Genomic DNA, 8,135 nt, shown 5'->3' on the forward strand with positions numbered 1-8,135 from the left:
CATGGGGGTAAAATAATTGTTTTCAAGAAATAAAATCTATACCGTATATAAAGGATTACAGTTATCTAATGGTACAAGCTATACATGTATATATTCGTGCTGCCTTTATGTTCCACACATCTAAATGACTCTCCTTGATTCAGAGAGCTTAGGAATACAGAGTGCAAAATTAGCATCATTACCTCTCACATAATTATACAAAATTTGCGGGGAATTACATCAAATAATGCAATATTACACAACATACAAATCCACTTTCTGTGCCATATTTCAGTGCAAAATCAGTGTTTATATAAATTTGACACATTTTGCAGTAAATGATAGTGCTAAATCGCACATCACACAAACAGAAGCCACTTGCGTTCTCCGCATTTGTGTTTCTGTGGACACACATTAGTGTTTTTCCCTGAACAGCAGTCTGGCATAAGGTCTTAATTTCGGGCAATTCGTGTAACAACCGTGTAGGAAAGTGGAATATTATGTGGTGTGCCTTAATAGTCTTGCCATGTAATATTATCAGAACATCCTAAAGATGGTCCTTGGATTCACACTAATAAATCCTTAGCTCAGTCCTGGTAAAGTGGTAAAGAGCAGTCAGGCTTTCTTAGTGGAACTCGTTAAGTATTTCAGAGTACCTATATGGATGATAAGCAATTGATAGGACTCGAGAGAAATCTGACACCAATTAGCGTATTTTTACCCTACACCAAAACAAATGGAATAGCATACATATTACCAGAGTTATAGATTTTTGAAGCAATAATAAATCAGTGCAGTAAAATACATGGACAAAACAACTTTGCGGTCTATGACGAAATATGCTACTGACAACCGGTCACTTGCAGTTCGAGTTACTTCAAACCCTTATAGGATTCACAGTCCGAAGACCAAGCTGCAACAGTCAGATCAATTTACCTGGCCATGGAGCCCGGGTGCAGAGTTGTAATGGCTGTCCTTCGTGCTTTGGATAATGCTGTTTTTACCGATCAAACAGTGCTGCAAGAAACAAAATGCAGAAAAACAACAGATATACAGCTGCTAATGTCAGATGATGATTGAACGATATACTCTGTAGATTAAGCATCAAGTGTGGAGGGCGGTAAGCATCGAGTGTGGAGGACGGAAAATTCAGGGCAGGCGAGACTACAACTCCCACAATGCACTGGACCACTCGGATTCGGGCGATCCCTCAACAGGCCTGATGGCTAGTGCTTCTTTGTATCCAGTATGTGGTTTTACCTGCAGTTTGCAGAGTACTAGTGTCATTAGTCCACGGGAGAATGAGGGTGCGTCTGGCTTCATAAGGGTTCCTCTCGTTGGGAGTATCGCAGTTTTAGCCAAGGACCACTGTCATTTAATCAGTTCCAAGTCTGTTGCCTCAGGGACAAAGTATCCCTCCTTTGCCTTTTGCTGTGGGCAAAGTGCTGTTGTCTGCAACACAAGTCTCCTCTTGGTCCTTCTTTAAAGTAAGCTGTTCAGATCTGAGGTTCTGGTGTCAGGAGGGTCCCTTATATCCCAGATTTAGGGTAGTTAGGTGGGTGGGAGCTACTAACTAATGGGCAGCTAGACCCTGCAGCTAACCTGCCCCTGAGGTGACCACATTCATTGGTGTAGGTCACCTTTTTCTACCCATAACCTACTATTTCTGCCCTCCTAAAGATGGCAAATTTCTATTTTAGGTGTACAGATCAAGCTGCCCACCCTACAGGTGTGGCCAGCCTTCCTCCTGTATTTCTATTTTTCTGCCTTTCCAAGTACAGTCATACCTGTGGCAAGGGTAGAGCTCTGAACTCCTCAGGGGGACAGCCCAAATGCATATCAGAGGCAGTGTAGTCCTTGAAGCTTACCGCTCTGATGTGTCACTTCACTTGTCTGCTTAGTAAGGGGGAGGTATGACTCCCCTTTCTGACCAGCCTTTGTTCCTGACTCCTGGGAGTGATCACACAGGAAGGTAGAATCCTGTCTTGAAGGCAACAGGCGCTGGAACGAGCAGGCGGGTCAGCCAGAGCAGAGTGAAGGTGGGGCTTCAAAGATACTACCTGGGTGCAAGTCAGTCTTCCCTTGACACCAGCTACGTGTCAGGGGAGATAAGGCACATTGTTTGACACCAAACTCGACATATCTAGGTGGCAGCATAATGGAGTTAACAACCCAGGTCGGCCCGGGTGCAAGTCCCATGTTATCCTATGGACCGCCTATCACTTATAGTGTACTTTAATGATAGAGACACTGTAGAGACATAAAAGCTTGCACTTACATGTCTACACTCTTAATATACTGAACACTGCCTCCTGACCACAGGAGGCCTTATTTAGGGGTGACGAACATTTACTAAAACCAGTGCATTTGCCTGTGCTCCGCATGGTGAGAGAACAGCCGAGTTCAAGCAGTTGGCACTGCTCCTGATGTCTGCAATGGCAGGCCTGCTGTCAGTAGTTTGCTTGGGTCACCCGGTGGTGCAAAACTGTGCTGCAGCCCTGGTTACCCTTTACCACCTATGCACTGGGTACCCTTGGTACCATATACTAAAGACTTATAAGGGGGTAAAGTTTTTGTCAATTGGGATTGCCAATTCACACACAACAGTTTTAGGGAAAGAGCACTGGCACTAGAGCCTGGTTAGCAGGCTCCAGAGCACGATCAGAGTTGAAAACCAGCATCCAGTAGTCCAAATGAGGGCAAAAGGTGGGGGGACATCTGTAAAACACCTGTTTTCTTAGAAAGCGTAAGACGAAATGGCGAAAATTACAAGACGTTTTGCCAGCATAGCAAGCATACATTGGAGTAGAGCAAGAAGGAGTAAAACAATTACAATAAAGAAATATGGCTCTCAAAGCCCTTTTCCGTTTCTGTTCCTAAAGTTGCCTTTGTGGTCCCTAGGACTATGCTTAACAAGAGAAACCCTATAGTAACCTAGGCTAGCCACTGGTGGCTACCACTAGTTGACAACCGTGAGCAGGACATATCTACCCTATGGAAGATTCAGCGTTTTGAGAGGCCATTGTTGAGCTAAATTTGTTCCAGCCTTGTAGGCAAGCACAGGAATTTAGTTTGTCCATAATATTGAAACCTGTGAAAGTTTTGTTGTACTGATGTTACAAAGTATGGGCAAGCAAGTGCCCCTTCACCCTATGGCCTACCATGAACAGAAGACTGAAGTCTACCGTTAGGCATATCCAAAGAAGTGCCATTTATGCTGAAGGCAGTTTGACATCACACGTTAGTTTATTGACTTACCAATCAACACACACGTTTCAAACTTCAGCAACAGTCAATCATCTTCTTCCGCTCTGTGTTCACCACTATCCTTAACTTTTATGATTTTTTCAATTTTCATTTTCCAAACCTTTTCCAGGAAATGGTTGAAGTGTAGGGGACTAGACGTAGCCGTCTTCTTAGTTTTGGCACATGGAAAGCTTGTCATCATGTCATTTTGAAACCGTTAAGAGCCTGATGCTTACCAGATGACGAGTTCTCCTACAGAGGCCAGGCCAAAGTACCCAGAGTGGCAAATGGCGGGAAACAGCACACATTCGCAGCAACAGTTGGAAACGTCACTTATTTTTTTAACTTTTTCCAGAGAACTCACTCATTTCAAAGATTGGTCTACAACTTCACAGGTTGAAGCATGTCTGGTTCAGACATTTATCCTGAGAAGCTCACTCAAGTATGCGCCTTCAAGTTAGCTCACATTGACATCTCTTTGTAGCAATTGAGTTCTCCTTTGCTGTAACTTTAGAAATCAAAAAACAAATTGTTGCATCATTCATTCTTCATGTGCAGCATTCTATGTTCTAAGACTATGCCTTACTCAAGGTTGTCTGCTTCAGATAGGGACCATTAACCTCTGATATCCATCAGCAGAGCCTCAGTTGAATCCACCATAGGAAACTCTTTTTGTCCATGTTCACTATGCTTCACATGTAGGGATTTGGACTAACCCTGGGGCGGTGAACTCTGCTCTGTTCGTGGAGTTTGCAGAGTTCTCCGTACACTCTGTAGAGCACTTGAAGTTCCTAAAAATCCCATTCCACGGAGCAGACATTTTTTGCTTGCTCATGCTCATCAACGTCAAGTTGGCGAGCGAAGAAAATCTACCTCCTGGTGAGATTTTTCCTTGCTTGCGCTACCCAAGGTCTAGTTGATGAGCGCGAGTGAGGAAAATCAACCTTCAGACTAGATTTCTCAACGCGGGCGGTCGGATTTCTCAATGGAGAGGTCGCAGCAGGTAGCGACCATTCATGTTGAGAAAGCTCCTATTTGCTTTGAGAAAGCTGCAGTTCAAGTGGAAAATCCACTCGAGCAGCAGAAAGGAAGCGGTGCCCTCTTGCGCTGGGCAAGGTGCAATTTGCAATGATTTTACAGCCTGTGACAAACACATGGCACTCAGAATCACCGCGAACGGCATGACCCTTACGCACTCTGCCGCTCGTGGGACTCTGCGTAGCGTGAGGGAGTTTTTTGTCACATATGTTGCCCAGGTCTAATATGAACAGGATAATTGGGGGATGGCTATCTTGCCTTCAGTGTGGGGCAACCGTCATTTTGTGACCTTTAGGGCCCCTAGAGGACTGGACACCTAAGGAGCCAGTGAAGGTTCGGAGGTGTAAACCTGGTGCACCCTCAACTCGAATAGAGAGGGCAAACCACGAGTTTAGCATAGCAGAAGTACTGCCTATTTATGCCCGTAAAGAGTTGCTGCGCCTTGACCCAGTTTCTGCTTTAACAGTCTTTGAGGGTCTTTGGAGAGACACATTTTGGAACACATCATTGCATTAAGAACATCTCCTGCCCTCTACAAAATATCCAAATAAAGATACCTCGAATGATTTCCTTTGTCCTTGCGGAGAGTGCTGCAAAACATATAATAGACTTCCACAGTACAGAGCATGCATGACCTGGAAATCTATTCTATTCCTCTGATTCTCAGTTGGTCAGAGTTTAACCACCCTGCAAATTCCTGTTTGCGCAGAGGTCGGAATTTCAAGTTTGATGGTATTGACGGCACCCAGTAATCCCCTCACGCTCTTCTCTATATGTGAGCAGATTATACCTGGCAGGAATTTATTGGGGTAAAACAATATGGTATTTATGGAAACATGAGGTTCTTGGTCCTTTAAACACCAGAATCTGCATGTTATTCTCCAAAAACTGGGAATGGGTGCTTTTCATCGCAACTGATACATTTTGAACCACACAGTGTTGAAGCTTGTTGAGTGCACTAAATAGCACCTACTCAGGTGACATACTTGTAGTGTCACATGAGATATTTTATAATTGAACCCTTTTGGCTCCAAATGGACTCTGAAGAGCTGTGATGCAGGTGTCAGAACTCGATGCCATGAACGTTTGTTTTAGAATGTTGAGTTTGCAGTTACACGCAGCTCAATAAAGACGTGTAATACTGAGCTCCATGTGTGGTGTGGTTATTGGAGGGTACCCATGCTGGGAAGATGCTACAAATGGTAACGAGATAGACGATAAGTAAACCGAAGAACGACCAAGCTCTCTCGGAGACTTTGCCATGTTCCAAGCAAACAGCTTGTGTGTGTTACTTGCGTCACTGTCAATGAACGGAATTTAAGCTTCATGCACATGGTGTCAAAGCATTATCCCAGTCGATGTTAAGCAAGTGAAGTCAACTGGAAAAACTGCAAAGCTTCTACACATTGACGGTCAAGAACCTGATGGTCAAGCCATATATAAAGGTACAGAGACACAAAATAAAACTTTACAATATACAGAATATTTAATGTTAAAAACAGATTCAACCTGGGTAAAGATACGCAGCCTCTGATAATCATAACCTACAATATAACGCTGTGAGCAGAACCGCTGCAAGGTGGAGCTCAACCAGGTGTTAGAAATGCAATTTGACATTTTAAAGAAAATAAATGACTTACTGAATATACTTAAGAGAGTTAGCATACTACAGCACTTGATGAAGTTGGCTCAAAGAGAAGTGTCTGGGTCTGTGCTTACAGAGCCAACCATACCGGAAGTGGCCAAGTGGGGCTCAGAACAACTTCAAAGGTCTTTGAAAAATAAAGATCTGAGAACGACTCTTGGAATAGTCCAATTTTTCAAATGGCTGCGAAGAAAGTCATATTTCAATCTCTTATTAAAGATGAGTTGGAGGCCAGCACGTGGGAAGGTCTCACAGATGAATTGCAAACACCAAGTCACAAGGAACCACCCACAGTGTCAGCAAGTTCTAAAATGGTCTACAAGTGTGCTGCATTCCTGAAACCACCACCACCTTTCGATACCACCAAAATACTAAATATCGGAGATAGATGGTGTGCATGGACAGAGACATTTGATGATGAAGAGACTGATAACAAAAACATTATCAAGTATCTCAAAAACAATTCTGGTTATTGTGTGAAAGAAGTCATAAAGAAAATGCTTTAAGCTGAAGAGGGAACTATATATTGTCAGATTAGAGAAACACTGAATATTTAATTCAATCCACTACCAAACGTTGATTAAGGAAGATGCATTTTCAGTCAAGAGCACCAAAACATTTGTGAAACCATTGATGAATTTGTGGAGAGACTTGATACGCTCATCAAACACTGCAAGTTCAATTAATTTAATGGTGAGAAAGCAAATCAACTTAGATTTAAAGATGGATTGATGCTGAGAGAAACTCTTAGTCTGGATTGAGTGTTGATGGCTGACCGAGCGGAGGAGTGTGCTGAAAGATAAGCCACTGTCATGGAGGCCAGAGGTGCACAAAGTGAATCAGTCATGAGCATAAAAAGTAAGCCAAAGCAAAAGACTGAAGGACACAAAGTGCTGTCTACAGGTAAAAAGAAGTTATGCTTTAGATGTGGATTTTCATTTTCATACGAAGGAAAATGTTGCACCATTGGACAGATTTGTAACGGCTGTGGGAAAGAGAACCATTTTGTGATGTTTGTAAAGCAAAGGAAAAAACAACTGCACCACGGCACGAAGACATAATGGCTGCCAGAAAATTCCAGAGACAATGTTCGATGCACCCCCATAAGGCCAAGTAGTGACATAAATTTAGGCAAATTGGCACTGAACCAAGTTGATTGTCATCTAAATATTCCTCAAACAGTTAGTATGGCTCAGCAGCCAGCGAAAGAGAGGAAGACGTTGTTGCGCCATGTCAATGCTTACCTCAGAGAAATGTATGCATGTCGGACTAGCTGCATATGCGAAAAAATACAATAAAAAATAAATGACTGCTCGATGCCTTTGATCATCTGCAGTGGCACATCAATAAACCTATTGCCTAAAGAGAAATACCATGAATTGTATCCTGTGCCTTGACTTACGCCATCAAAAAACAAAGTCAGAACTTGGGTTGCATTAAAGCCCATAACAAGTCAAGGTTAATTTGTAGAGACATTGAAACACAAGAAAGTGAAGGTGCAAGCACCCATCCATGTGCTTCGAGGTACAGCAACAGGTGCCTGTCTGCTAAGTTTCAGTACTGCTGCTGCTGACATGGGACTGATTTCTGTGAGTTACAACCGGACTGCTCACCATCAAATAGTAGGAGTATTTCCATCATTGTTTCATGGTTTGAGGAAGCTACAGACTATGAAAGTAGAGTTACACATTAATGATGATGTCTGTCTTGTTGCTAAGAGACTTAGATGAGTTGCTTTCCCTTACAAGAAGCTGTTGAAAGACCTAGACACATTACTGGAGGATGACATGATTGAGCATTCAGCTGGTCCACCCCCATGTGTTTCTCCCATAGTGGTAGTGTCCAAAAAGGACACTGAAGGAACAGCACACATATGTCTTGCTATGCACAAAGCAAACGAGGCAACTGCACAAGAATGACATCCAAGTCCCCATAGTACTGACATGATAACACAATTAAATGGTACAAGGATTTTCACTCGCCTTAATTTAAATAAAGGTTATCATCAGTTGGAACTCGAAGAGGCTTGCAGGTATAATACAACGTTTCTGCACATGTTGGTCTGTTTCGATATAAAAGACTAGGTTTTGGTGTGTCATCGGCTGCACAACTTTTCCAAGACGTCATTCGACGAGTCAGACAGCCAATTATTAATGCATTCAACTATAGCAATGACATATTTATTTTTGGGGCTACATAAAAGATGCATTATAAGGCTCTCACCCAA

Source organism: Lissotriton vulgaris, chromosome 12, assembly GCF_964263255.1.
Source record: "Lissotriton vulgaris chromosome 12, aLisVul1.2, whole genome shotgun sequence".
NCBI lineage: Eukaryota > Metazoa > Chordata > Amphibia > Caudata > Salamandridae > Lissotriton > Lissotriton vulgaris.